The sequence below is a fragment of the Thalassophryne amazonica genome, chromosome 2 (genome assembly GCF_902500255.1).
Source record: "Thalassophryne amazonica chromosome 2, fThaAma1.1, whole genome shotgun sequence".
In the NCBI taxonomy this organism is placed as follows: domain Eukaryota; kingdom Metazoa; phylum Chordata; class Actinopteri; order Batrachoidiformes; family Batrachoididae; genus Thalassophryne; species Thalassophryne amazonica.
In genome coordinates, this window is record NC_047104.1 from 40750158 (window position 1) to 40765633 (window position 15476).

The following is a 15476-nucleotide window of genomic DNA, read 5'->3' on the forward strand; positions in this document are numbered from 1 at the left end:
GCGTTGTTTGTCACCGGGATGGATCTGCACTGCGCTGGTGCCGCGCGGCCTCGGTGTTTCCGCGCTGATGGATCCGCGGTGGCTGCACGAGGCCTCGGGGAAGCGGCACTCGTGACGCGCGGCTCTAATGACGCAGCGCGCGGCCTCAGTGAATTCACCACGTTGGGCCTCGGACGTTGTTGCTGTCCAGTCGCTGGGCTAAGTTGCCGGTTGAGGTGGTATTCCCACTGTCCGGGTTGGGAAACACCGGCGTGGCAGATGGCAACTACAAACACCACCTCTGAAAACTCAGGTACAAACTTTTTGCAGCTCGCTCTGACCACACGCAGCTCTGACTGACTGTCAGGAAGAAACCTCCAGCAGAACCAGGCTCAGGGAGGTTATCTACTATGTTATGCAGCAATCACTAATTGTTTTGCACATCCCTATCTGGCTGACCTGGTCAAGCCCTATGTACCAGCTCGGGCCCTGCGCTCACAGGGTGCAGGACTTTTGTGTGTTCCCAGAGTGAATAAAAAGTCTGCCGGTCACAGAACTTTCTCCTACCGTGCCCCAGCTCTGTGGAATGATCTCCCAGCACATATACGGTTGTCGGATAATATGGAGACTTTTGAATCAAGACTAAAAACCCATTTGTTTTCCTTGTTTTATCATTAGTTTTATTATGTTATGTTTTTATTCTTGTGCACTTTTATGTTTTGTCTTTTTATTGTGTTTTTAACTTTTTATTCAATATTTTCTCTGTTTTTGGTATTGTGTTGTGTAAAGCAGCCTTGAAGCAAGCTCATCTCAAGTTGGTGCTATAACAATTATTACATTTAAAATTTGAATTTTTGTCCAGTCACTGCAAATATCTGTTTTATACAATGATGGTTTAGGTGAGTTTTATTGTACATGTGATTGAACAATAAATTCACGTCTCAAAACTGTGACGATGATGTCAGCTTCCATCCCACACAGCTGACTTTATTTTCCAAAATGTTTCTTCTGTTCGGATCTGAAAGGAATCTGTACAACTCGAAGCCCTTGTTGTGTTTATTTGTGCCTCCAAATGCACAGCAACCCACATTTTCAGCGAATAAATAAATAAAATAGCTGGATTTACATGCAGACAGGATATTAATTTTTACTGACAAGGGGCAGGATTACTGTTGGAATTTGCTCCCTGTCTATGCACCATTGTGAGGGTTAGGTTTTGTATGTGTTCAGTTGTTGTGTATTTGATGAAGTATTGTGGTTTTTCTGTATAGGTTATTTGTTTATGATTGTTCCCTGTTGGTGGTCTGGGCCCCCCATGTCCCACCCCTTTATCTTCACCTGTTCAGTCTGGTTCCACATTGCTTTCATACTGAGTGTTTGTCATTATTAGTCCTTATAGTCATTGTTCTATTTTACATCATTTATGTCATTATGTTAGTTGCTCTACCCTTGCACTTTATTTGCTCCTGAGTTCTATCTTGGTTTGTGAGTTTATGATTTCACATCATTTATGTCATTATGTTAGTTCCTTTACCTGTGCACTTTATTAACTCTTGATTTCTATTTTGATTTGTGGGTTTATGAGTTCTCATCGTTTTCTGTTATAGATGGTTGTTTATTTTATTTGTATGTCCACTCACCCTTTGTCAGTTGCGTCGTTTTGCACCGCTCAATATTCTGACTTGGATCTGGTGTCCTGTTCATTTCCACTTGTATCTTCTGTTCATGCTGATTACCCACACCTGTAATCATTTAGGTCATCTGGTATTTAAGTTGTCACCTATTAGTCTTTGGTTGCGGATTCATTCACCGTTATTTGTTCCCTATGGGCTCAGTGAGTATTGTATTTCTCTTCATACTTTATCTATAGTCACCTGCTCCGGTCAAGATTTTGTGTCCGTTTGCTCAGCTGTTCTTCCATTGTTGCCACCGCCTTTTTTGGATTAACGTTTGTATGTCATTTTTGCACTTCATGAATTGTTTGCTCCTGGCTCCATCAATAAATCATTCTGGGTTGTTGATCACACACCTCTCGTGATCTCGTGATCGATCTGCATTTTTGGGTTCATCATTAGAACAAAACCGCAACAATTGCTTTCTAATTATGAATAATTTTCTACTGGTGTCGTGGCATTCTATGCCTTTTTGAACCTCCGTTTCTTAAGTCTTTCAATACTTTTACCTGTGTCATTTCACATTATTACACAACTTAATTTCTGTACTTATTGTTTTGGTTTCTTTGTAAGTGTTGATTACTTGAAAATTTCATGTCAATAGCACTTTTAGAAATATATTTATTGAGAAAAATGGTGATGTGTTCAATAATTATTTTACCTGCTATATATGAGCACTGGGCCAAATTTTGACATTGTCCAAAGGCATTAACTTTTAACAGACATTTACCAAAATCAAACCACTTTGTCTTTTGCTGACCCTCAACCATTCCATCAACGTACCACCAATTTTATCCAAACAGAATCAAAACACATTAAATGTTTTTTCCACACTTGACTGGACAAACAAATATGACTGAAAACAATAATGTTGGAAACCCTGTATACCCTACCACTATGTATGGGCCAAAAAAATAAATAAATAAATAAATAAAATTCATTTTTCTCTGTTTAGGTTCTTCAAGGCCACAAATCGATTCATTTCTTTTTCACACACCTCTGCAGTCTTTGGAAAATCTACAAAAACAAGTCATCACAATTCAGGCTGTTTTCTTATCAACAAACATAATGAAATAAAGACATTACTAGCTCACATCTACATTTCTAACATACAATTCTGAGTTTAAACAGATGTGTTTAACTCAGCCTTAACTCATCTTATTCCAATGAAAACATTTTGTATAATTGGTGTTTAAAAAAAAGTCACCTTAGGTAACAGACACCTTTGTGTCTAGTGGTTAAGGTGTTGGGCTTGAGTCCAGAAGATCAGAGGTTCAAATCCCCACCTGACTGGAAAATCACTCAGGGCCCTTGGGCAAGGCCTTTAATCCCCTATTGCTTCCGGTGTGTAGTGAGCGCCTTGTATGGCTTTGAGCGTTTGATGCAGATGGAAAAGCACTATATAAATGCAGTCCATTTATAATGGCAGGAAAATGAAGAGAAACGTGCTCATATTCTTTCCAAAGAAAAATGCTTGTAAGCGTTCAGTTCTGCACGTTCGTCACTGACTTACTGAGCCGACACACTGGGCTGAAACTAAGTCAAATCAAATCAATTTTATTTATATAACGCCAAATCACAACAAACAGTTGCCCCAAGGTGCTTTATATTGTAAGGCAAGGCCATACAATAATTACGGAAAAACCCCAACGGTCAAAACGACCCCCTGTGAGCAAGCACTTGGCAACAGTGGGAAGGAAAAACTCCCTTTTAACAGGAAGAAACCTCCAGCAGAACCAGGCTCAGGGAGGGGCAGTCTTCTGCTGGGACTGGTTGGGGCTGAGGGAGAGAACCAGGAAAAAGACATGCTGTGGAGGGGAGCAGAGATCAATCACTAATGATTAAATGCAGAGTGGTGCATACAGAGCAAAAAGAGAAAGAAACACTCAGTGCATCATGGGAACCCCCCAGCAGTCTAAGTCTATAGCAGCATAACTAAGGGATGGTTCAGGGTCACCTGATCCAGCCCTAACTATAAGCTTTAGCAAAAAGGAAAGTTTTAAGCCTAATCTTAAAAGTAGAGAGGGTGTCTGTCTCCCTGATCTGAATTGGGACCTGGTTCCACAGGAGAGGAGCCTGAAAGCTGAAGGCTCTGCCTCCCATTCTACTCTTAAAAACCCTAGGAACTACAAGTAAGCCTGCAGTCTGAGAGCGAAGCGCTCTATTGGGGTGATATGGTACTATGAGGTCCCTAAGATAAGATGGGACCTGATTATTCAAAACCTTATAAGTAAGAAGAAGAATTTTAAATTCTATTCTAGAATTAACAGGAAGCCAATGAAGAGAGGCCAATATGGGTGAGATATGCTCTCTCCTTCCAGTCCCTGTCAGTACTCTAGCTGCAGCATTTTGAATTAACTGAAGGCTTTTCAGGGAACTTTTAGGACAACCTGATAATAATGAATTACAATAATCCAGCCTAGAGGAAATAAATGCATGAATTAGTTTTTCAGCATCACTCTGAGACAAGACCTTTCTAATTTTAGAGATATTGCGCAAATGCAAAAAAGCAGTCCTACATATTTGTTTAATATGTGCATTGAATGACATATCCTGATCAAAAATGGATATGGCTTCATGGATAGATAAAGCTGGGTATCATCTGCGTAACAATGAAAATTTAAGCAATGCTGTCTAATAATACTGCCTAAGGGAAACATGTATAAAGTGAATAAAATTGGTCCTAGCACAGAACCTTGTGGAACTCCATAATTAACCTTAGTCTGTGAAGAAGATTCCCCATTTACATGAACAAATTGTAATCTATTAGATAAATATGATTCAAACCACCGCAGCGCAGTGCCTTTAATACCTATGGCATGCTCTAATCTCTGTAATAAAATTTTTATGGTCAACAGTATCAAAAACAGCACTGAGGTCTAACAGAAAAAGCACAGAAATGAGTCCACTGTCTGAGGCCATAAGAAGATCATTTGTAACCTTCACTAATGCTGTTTCTGTACTATGATGAATTGTAAAACCTGACTGAAACTCTTCAAATAGACCATTCCTCTGCAGATGATCAGTTAGCTGTTTTACAACTACCCTTTCAAGAATTTTTGAGAGAAAAGGAAGGTTGGAGATTGGCCTATAATTAGCTAAGATAGCTGGGTCAAGTGATGGCTTTTTAAGTAATGGTTTAATTACTGCCACCTTAAAAGCCTGTGGTACATAGCCAACTAATAAAGATAGATTGATCATATTTAAGATCGAAGCATTAATTAATGGTAGGGCTTCCTTGAGCAGCCTGGTAGGAAAGGGGTCTAATAGACATGTTGATGGTTTGGAGGAAGTAACTAATGAAAATAACTCAGACAGAACAATCAGAGAGAAAGAGTCTAACCAAATACCGGCATCACTGAAAGCAGCCAAAGATAATGATACGTCTTTGGGATGGTTATGAGTAATTTTTTCTCTAATAGTTAAAATTTTATTAGCAAAGAAAGTCATGAAGTCATTACTAGTTAAAGTTAAAGGAATACTCAGCTCAATAGAGCTCTGACTCTTTGTCAGCCTGGCTACAGTGCTGAAAAGAAACCTGGGGTTGTTCTTATTTTCTTCAATTAGTGATGAGTAGTAAGATGTCCTAGCTTTACGGAGGGCTTTTTTTATAGAGCAACAGACTCTTTTTCCAGGCTAAGTGAAGATCTTCTAAATTAGTGAAATGCCATTTCCTCTCCAACTTACGGGTTATCTGAGTTTGTGAGTTATACCATGGAGTCAGGCACTTCTGATTTAAGGCTCTCTTTTTCAGAGGAGCTACAGCATCCAAAGTTGTCTTCAATGAGGATGTAAAACTACTGACGAGATACTCTATCTCACTTACAGAGTTTAGGTAGCTACTCTGCCCTGTGTTGGTATATGGCATTAGAGAACATAAAGAAGGAATCATATCCTTAAACCTACTTACAGCACTTTCTGAAAGACGTCTAGTGTAATGAAACTTATTCCCCACTGCTGGGTAGTCCATCAGAGTAAATGTAAATGTTATTAAGAAATGATCAGACAGAAGGGAGTTTTCAGGGAATACTGTTAAGTCTTCAATTTCTATACCATAAGTCAGAACAAGATCTAAGATATGATTAAAGTGGTGGGTGGACACATTTACATTTTGAGTAAAGCCAATTGAGTCTAATAATAGATTAAATGCAGTGTTGAGGCTGTCATTCTCAGCATCTGTGTGGATGTTAAAATCGGCCACTATAATTATCTTATCTGAGCCAAGCACTAAGTCAGACAAAAGGTCTGAAAATTCACAGAGAAACTCACAGTAACGACCAGGTGGACGATAGATAATAACAAATAAAACTGGTTTTTGGGACTTCCAATTTGGATGGACAAGACTAAGCGTCAACTGCCACAGAAAATAATTTTGGTTGGACAAGATTGCTTCTTGGACAGTGACAATGTGCTAATTTGTGTGTGTCTGTCCATCTGTGTGGTCTTCCAAAAACGTCCATGACCCCCCAACAAAAACAAACAAACAAATAAACAAACAAAAAAAAAAACAAACAAACAAAAAACAGCCCCATAACCTGTCTGGAAGTTTCAGCATCAGTCTGGGACTCATCCCATTTTAGTAAGACAAATAGAAAAACAGCTGAATTCACAATTAAACAAGCAACCCCCCCCAAACTAAAACAAAGGGAACCCCCCCCACAAAAACAAACAAACAAACAAACAAACAAACAAACAAAGCCACAACCCGAACAAACAAACAAAGAAACCTAGAGTCCCTTTATTGGGAGAGTAGCATCAACTGAGAACATGGTGCCATTTTGGGGCCAACTGTGCTGAACTACTGAACTAACCTTTATAAAGCATAATCCAGCGATGGAGAACTTTGAAACTGTCATGCACGTCATTGCATGACACAGAGTTACAGAGTTACAGAACCGTAAGTCACACATTAAATTCTTTAATAATAATCAATAAATCATCATAAATGATACATTTATGTAAATTTGATAGCTTAATTATTTTTATATTTATTTTGATAGTGCCTGTACTTGGATGTGTTGCTGTATGCGGTTAAATGATTAAAAACAAATGTTGAAAACATAAAGGCTCTGTTATGTGTCGGACGCAGCTCGGAGAACCGACCAGCGTTTGAAGGACCCAGTATGAAATAAGCAGAGCACGGTACAAAGGCTAACTGAATTTAATACATAACAGTGATAATACAAAAAGGTGCGGTCTGGCGTGGTGCGCTCCCAGCAGCGCTAACGGTCCAGAGCCAGAAGCTGTTTCGGACCCAAGGACCCCGCCGACACCCCCCAGGTGGCCGCAACAACCGAGTCTGTGAAAGAAGGAACCATTATGTGAGTCCACACTCTACACACAGAACACTTAAAGGTGTACAAACAGCAAACACTTCCTGGCTTGATTGCTGATCAGCTTCCAACCTGCAGGCATGGAACATCCAGTTCACAAAACTCCACCGCAGTGGAGCTGATACATGACTAACAAACAGCTCAATACAATAAGGTGTGAGGGACACCACATTTACTGACTGTATAACTGTTAGTCACAAAATCTAACGTACCTCAGGAAGTGTGCTGACGAGCGTGAGACCTCACCCCCTCCTCTTTCACAGACTGTGCATCAAACCTGGACGTTTCTCAGCATCCGCTGCTGATGAGATGGCTCCCGAGACGACGATCTCACCCGTCTGGTCACAAGGTCGAGTCTCTGGCAAATACACACTGTGCACTCCAGTCTTAAATGCCAACATGCTCCAATCCATCCAGATGCACCTCAGCTGTGAGTCCTGACGAGTCGCAGGTGATCAGGGTGAGGTCCTGACAGCCTCAGCAACACAGCCACTCAGTCCCAAATGCACGCCACCTGGGAGGAAAACAAAAAGACAAACAAACCGGCAGCCAGGCCCCCCCAGCCATATAACAGTACCCCACCCTCACGGGAAGCCTCCCGGCGACCACACACACCTGGCCCAGGAGAAACACCCCCCTCCAGGGACCATGGCTGGAAACCGCGTCTGCGTTCGTCCTCCAACAGACTGGTTGAACTGGCTGCATCTTTGCCCTTGTTTGACAGTCTCAGCACAGGTGTGGCCAGGAGTTCCTACACCTGTGCGGTCAGCCTTTAACCAAACATGTGTGATTAGTCAGAAAACAAAACAACCAAAACATCCCCCCCGCCCCAGGGGACCGTCCCATCAAACCCCAGGGAAGGGGAGAAAGGAAAAACAACCCAACCCACAAACAAAAACACTAAAACACCCCCCCCCCCCCCCCCCCCCAGAGGACCGTTCCATCAAACCCCAGGGAAGGGGAGAAAAGAAAAACAATCCAAATTTAAGCTCACAAACAAATGCCAAAATACCCCCCCTCCTCCCCCCCAAACGACACGCAGGGACCAACACCCCCCAGAGGGCCACCCGCCAGCTCCAGGAGTAATAACCACGGCCGAGGTCCCTCTGGGATCCACCGTCACCCACGGGGACTACCAGCGCCCCCCAGAGGACCACTCGTCAACCCCAGGAGACGCCTCCCCTCACGACCAATGGACCCAGCCCCGGCCGGCCACGGCTAGATGGACCCAACGCCTTTTCCCCCCCAGAGGACACCACAGTCAAACCCTGAGGGCGGAAACTGGGGGAGGGAAAACAAAAAAAAAAACCCAAACCCCCCCCCCTCCCCTCCCGGGTGCAGAGGCCACCTGGGAAACGCCCAGCACAACCTAACTGCACCCCTCCAGCAATGCCGACACTACGGCACACCCGGCTGGAGTCAGAGGAGAAGAGAGGGCACAACAAAAAACAACGAGAAAAAACAACCCAAATACCACCCCATCACCCCCCAGGGGACCGTTCCATCTAACCCTGGGGATGTGAAACAAAAAGAAACAAAAGAAAAAAAAAACAGACCAACACACAGTTGTTTGGGTCCCCGTTTTTCTTTTTTTTTTTTTTTTTTTTTTTGTTCTCGTTTAGCAAAGGCTACAGGGTCACACCCCCAGACAAATAGTGGACAACAAAAAAGAAAAGCCCACACAAAAACCAACTCAAAAAACACCCACACAAAATGAACTAACACAAAACAAATCAGTGAGTTATACCGTCAAGGTCAACCAAATGGAACACACCTGTTCCTACTCCAGAGCTTGACGGTACCGTGATTCAGTCACCACAAGGGGGAACCAGAGTGCTAAAAATGAAAAAACCCCTTGGGCGACAGAAAAAACAAACGAGCTGCTTTTGTGTGCGCAGCTGAGTGCAACACACAACCAAAATGTGCTCAACTAAATAACGCCGGAGCTGATACAACAGACGCAGTAGTTACCTTTCTCCGGGGAAACGGGGCTATGACTGTAACACAGGAAGCCCAGCGACCCGTGCTAACAGAGCTCCGCCGTGCGCGTGAACCCATTACAAACGCACTCTTGCAGCTCCCGTTTAAACCTCTTATCCGGTCGGAGTGTGACGCGAAGCCGTCGCCAGTCACACTCCACCACGACCCACGGATAAGGCACAAACACAGGAACACGGCTGCAAGAGAGCACAAATCAGTATCCAGTAATGGGTTCTCAAACACGCACCTTCCGGGCGGAGAGCCCCGCAACTGATCCGGATAACCACTGAACGTCTGCTGCCGCCTTCCCGGCGCGTCACCGTCTCTGCTACCGCTGGGTCCGTGATGTTTGGCCAGAGACTACTGTTATGTGTCGGACGCAGCTCGGAGAACCGACCAGCGTTTGAAGGACCCAGTATGAAATAAGCAGAGCACGGTACAAAGGCTAACTGAATTTAATACATAACAGTGATAATACAAAAAGGTGCGGCCTGGCGTGGTGCGCTCCCAGCAGCGCTAACGGTCCGGAGCCAGAAGCTGTTTCGGACCCAAGGACCCCGCCGACACCCCCCAGGTGGCCGCAACAACCGAGTCTGTGAAAGAAGGAACCATTATGTGAGTTCACACTCTACACACAGAACACTTAAAGGTGTACAAACAGCAAACACTTCCTGGCTTGATTGCTGATCAGCTTCCAACCTGCAGGCATGGAACATCCAGTTCACAAAACTCCACCGCAGTGGAAGCTGATACATGACTAACAAACAGCTCAATACAATAAGGTGTGAGGGACACCACATTTACTGACTGTATAACTGTTAGTCACAAAATCTAACGTACCTCAGGAAGTGTGCTGACGAGCGTGAGACCTCACCCCCTCCTCTTTCACAGACTGTGCATCAAACCTGGACGTTTCTCAGCATCCGCTGCTGATGAGATGGCTCCCGAGACGACGATCTCACCCGTCTGGTCACAAGGTCGAGTCTCTGGCAAATACACACTGTGCACTCCAGTCTTAAATGCCAACATGCTCCAATCCATCCAGATGCACCTCAGCTGTGAGTCCTGACGAGTCGCAGGTGATCAGGGTGAGGTCCTGACAGCCTCAGCAACACAGCCACTCAGTCCCAAATGCACGCCACCTGGGAGGAAAACAAAAAGACAAACAAACCGGCAGCCAGGCCCCCCCAGCCATATAACAGGTTCGTTCAGTTGTTCAGCACAATTGGCCCCAATCACCCACACCGCTAACCCCCCCCCCCAAAAAAAACAATAACAACCAAACCAAAGAAAATAAAACTAACTCAAATTATACAAACAAACAAACACAACAAAACAGACCAACCAAACCAAAGGACCTAACAACTCCAACCCAACCATAAAAACAAACAAAACCAACCAAGCCATACCAAAAAAGAAATGAAAAAAGAAAAAGAAAAAAATCCAACCAGACAAACAAACCCAACCTACCTAAAAAAAAAACCACAACCCCCCCTCCCCCCCAAAAAAAATCCAACTAAAACAAGCAAATTGAACCAAGTAAGCTCAACTACCAACAAATAAATAAACCCAACCAAAGAAAAGCAACAACAAAAACCCCAACCCAACCAAACTAACAAGCCAGCCCAACCAAACAACATATCCACCAATCCATACACAAATCATGAATATTTAAGAAAACTGAACTTAATAACCATAGAGAGTTCACAAACTAACACCCTCCTTCTGTCATATGAGCAGCTTGCATGTAATATGATGAACTGAAACCCCCCCCCACAAAAGCCCAATTATCTCATCTTAAAGATCTTTGACAGACATAACCACATGGTGTGTTAGGCCCATCTACCAAACTGCTTGCGAAGAGTTGCACTTATAAGACTTAAGGACAGATGGATGGATGGATGAACAGGCAAAATGTTATATCTCCCCCATTCCCACTTTTTTTTTTTGGTTGATTCTTTAATCTTTATCCTGGGTGACTGGTTTACTGAGTAATCACTGGTCTACCAACAGACCCTGGATGCTGTAATGTGCTGAATAGTTATAAAAAATGGTCTTAATACACTAGCTGCAAATCCTTCAGGATGGAGACTAACTCAAATCAAGATTCCATCAATGAAGAATATTCTCACAGATATAAGTGGTCTGCAGTGCAGGCGCAGGAGCACACACATACACATTAAGACTGACTCAACGCTTCAAATTTGAAAGAAACAAAAAGAAAAACCTGTTTTCAGAGAATCCTAGTGCCTGTCGCTATAGAAACCATTTTGTCCACTGATGGCGATAAAAGCAGCAAACTGCAGAGATGCAGGGTGGAGCCACGAGGGATGGAAAAGACACACACACACACACACACACACACACACACACACACACACACACACACACACACACACACTGTCTCTCTCTCTCTCACTTGGTGAGCCCCCTTCAGCATCCATACTACTGTGTCAAGATCTGGACATTGATTTAAGAAGGAGTACATGTATGTGTGTATTGTTGTGTGCAAGTGTGCGTGTTGAAAGCCCGGCAGACCCAGTGGGTTTTAGATTTGTTCTGTTCTCATCGGCCATCCGGCTGCGCACTGCCTCACAAATGCTATAGAAGCGAATCATGTTGACATGGACACCCAGACACCCACTGAAATGACACACAGTGTGTGTGTGTGTGTGTGTGTGTGTGTGTGTGTGTGTGTGTGTGTGTGTGTGTGTGTGTGTGCACAAACATATGTAAGTAAACACAGCTGTCACCCACTAAGCCCTCACTCACAAAGAAATAATACGAACACCAAATAAAATGGCTTTGAGTTGTTTTCATCCGTAACTGTTCAGGTGATGAGCTGAAAATCTTCTTACAGGATTTTCAACATGACGTTTGTAATAATTGGGCTAATCTTCTGTGTGGAGCCTCTGAAAGAATAAAGTTTCTGCCTCTTATGTCACTGCAACATGGAATTCCTCACCACAGAAAACAGAGCTACAGCAGAAACTAAGAAAACCCAATGTAGGCGTTTTACACATCATTTGGATAACATCGGGCGGGGGGTAACAGTGAGCAAACATATAATTTTTTTGTCCACTGGTACTGGATGGATGCAAAAATCTGCTTCTACAAATAAGTAATGGCAACTGTCAGACATTTCCAATAAAACCACTTTTAGACAACAAATTCAAAATAATGCAGTGTTCCTATGCATTTTAGGCTAAAAAAAGAACATAAAAAGAGAGAGAATGTGCTCAATAAACTTTGCAACAATAAACAGCATAACTGCATGTGGTAGCACAATAGGAAGTGTTCCACCTCATCTTTAAAGTGTGGTGGAGATACTGGTATGGTATAAAAATTAAACTGGAATGTAAGTATTTATTACCGCCGCCAAGAAAGTCATGTGGTCACCAGCAAATGTTTGTTTGTTCCCAGGATGATTCGAAAACCAATGAGGCTATTACAATGAATCTTGGTAGAGAGGTGGAGCATATTCTATTAAATGTTAATGTGGATCCAGTTCAAGGGGTGGATCCTGACTTAACTGATGATGCTCAATGAGGATCCTGATTGCTTTGATTCTGTAATCAAGATAAAATCACAACTTTCAGGATCAAAGTTCAGCACTGAGGATTAAAGATCAGTAATAAGGACCAGAGGTTTCAACTCAAAATAAAAGCACATGGTCAGTAAAAAAGGTCATCAGCCAAGATCAGATTTTAACAGTCAGGATCACAAATCGGTAATTTAGACCAGGGGTTTTCAAAGTGTGGGAGAGTTTTTAAATAACTTTCTATTCTTTCACACATTTTACACCCTTTTCAAACATTTTAAACATGTTTTTAAAAAAATTTCTATTCTTCTATTTTTACCTTTTGTCATATTTTAAATATTGTTTTTTTAATATTTAAACAACTGTGTGTTTTTAAATGTATTTGGCATAACTAACACATTTTAACATAAATAATATTAATTCAAACAGGGATGGGTATTGAAAAGACTTTATCGATATCGATGCCATTATTGATTCCATTTATCGAGCCGATTCCTTACTGATTCCCTTATCAATACCTCCTGTAAATTTTCTGTGAACTGCTTTACAGGTTTTCTATGTTAATAACATTTTATTGATTCTTAAAGTGAAAAAATATGAAATTGGTCACTGGATCCTTGATCTCTGGACATAAATAAAAACAAAACAAAATCTGTAGTTTTTCTCAAAAACATTTCTTTTCCAACATTCATAGCATGAATGTCACTCCATACCTCTGAGCTGAGCTCTAGCAAGTCAACATCAATGTAATTCATAAAGAATGCAGTATGTCTCATTTTGGGAGGAAAAAAAGTTTTAGTCTACTGTAGTTTGTTGTCTGTGTTACAACGTTTGGAAAGAGGTGTCATTTGATTTAAAACAGTTATTCGCTTTGAAGTTATTAATTCCGGCCGGACTCTAACTTGACTCGGCAGAGAGCGATGCAGCGTTTGGAGCTGTAGGAACAGAACAGAGGACGATTCTCATTTCTTGCTCGCAACAACTCAAGAGTCCCAGTTAGTAACTTTAATCCGCACAAAAGTGACTCACGATTGACATTTTTAAATGGCTTTGAGAGGGGTTAAGAAGCAGACTTGCCGCTTCTAAAAAGCAGCAAAGCAATGAACCAACAAAGCAGCGGATCGGAGCACTGCTTCGTTGCTTCAAGCAGAGTCGCCCTGAAGAAGCAGTTGATTCCAGACCCGCTGCAGACTCTGAAATCAATGTAAAGAAATAATCATTTTCCCGATAAAACATCCTCAAAAACAACGGCCGCTCTGAAGGATCGATAAGGGAAGAACTCTGGTGCCCCACCCCCCGTGATTTAGACAAAAAGCCAGCCTTCACAATCAAAGAACATGATCAATCAGCATCAAAGTTCAATAATCAAGATAAAACATATAGTGGTGCAGCTTAGCTAAAATTTCCATAACCAGAGTTGCCACAGTAACGTTGAAAAGTTACTTTATTAGTTACTTTATACAGTTACTTCATTAGCAGCTGTGGACAACTTGTCGGCAGCTGTTGAATGTAACTAATAAAGTAACTAGTAATGTAACTTGGTTATTTTTAAGACTAAGTACTCAGAAAAGTAACTATTAGTTACTTTGCTGATTACTCAATCTTAAGAGTAACCAAGTTCGATTACAGTTTGCTTCTCACTTCCAATTATGAGAGCGATTGCAGCATATCTGATTAAGATATAATCTAAAATACACATTAAATAATAGATAATAAGACAATAATGCACACAGATGCACACAAGTACCATTACCTACTTAGAAATATATACCTTTACAGCCTCAAAAAAGTGAACTTTACCATCTGTGACATTTATAAACTGATTGTAGAGGAGAAAACATGAAGCGCAAGAGTCAAGAAAATGATGAAAAAAAATGCTGAAGTGATGCTGAGACACAGAATGGTAGAGGGGGGTAAAGGAGTGAAAAGAGAAAACATGTTAACCATAATCAATAATTCTCTGTGGAGGGCTACCTCTGCAATCTCTTATTCCCAGCACACCAATACTTTTTACACCCTTCACACTTCTATTCTTTTTTGTTCTGTTTTCACTTTCTCGTAGTATCTCTATTCTGGACTATTCTGGTCACCTGCTCTCTCTCATTTTCTACTTTTTTCTTTTAAATTCTACTATCACCACCATGTGTTTAAAGCTTCCTGCATTGGTGCTGGGGAATATAAATGACTTGAGAACACACCAACACCGCCTGTTGACATTATTGTGCCTCACGGAATATTGGTTTACTGTAGCACAGATCAGCATTAGGTCAAGTAGAATTGGCTGGCTTTTACTTTGCTGCTTGAGGCATTGGCCTGATGCAGCAAAAACCAAATCAAATCTCTTCAATATATGTGCGGATCAACACAACTCAGCATGCACATGCACATATGCATCACCAAACCATGTAAGTCTGACTGGAATGTGTTAAATGCCTTAAATGTTAAATGTACTATGGCTGATCACATATTTTGCAGTGCTGTCTGTGCATTTGCTGTGTGTGTGTGTGTGTGTGTGTGTGTGTGTGTGTGTGTGTGTGTGTGTGTGTGTGTGTGTGTGTGTGTGTGTCAAAGAGTGAGCCATTTCTAATCCCCTGAACTCATTAGCCTAATTGGACATTCTGCAGAGAGCTCCACATTGATCTGGGCCTCTTATGAGACTCCTCCCTGTAAGCACTCACTTTTTCTTCTCTCTCTACTGCCCTTTTTCTGCCACATCTCTCTCAAATGTCCTCCCTTTCAGTGCTTCATTAATCTTTGGCACCACAAACACAGTGTGTCTGGAGACTGACCATCAGAGTTGCTTTCCTTTCTTCTGTCTTTACATTAAGCCAACCTGTTCTTGTTTGACTTGTTCCTCTCTAGAAAATAAAGAATGATCGCCTGGATTGTAAAATCTACAGGGGCATTACAGTGCTCTCTGTGCCGGACAAGGTGCTTCTGAGGGTCAGTCTCAACACAATCCAGTCCCAG

The 15476-nt window shown here is 42.0% G+C and overlaps 1 protein-coding gene across 5 annotated transcripts in view; it reads right to left on the reverse strand.

Annotated features, from left to right (window-relative positions):
- itfg1 (integrin alpha FG-GAP repeat containing 1) overlaps positions 1-15476 on the reverse strand; it is a 578524-nt gene that overhangs the window by 105522 nt on the left and 457526 nt on the right. The window lies entirely within an intron of this gene.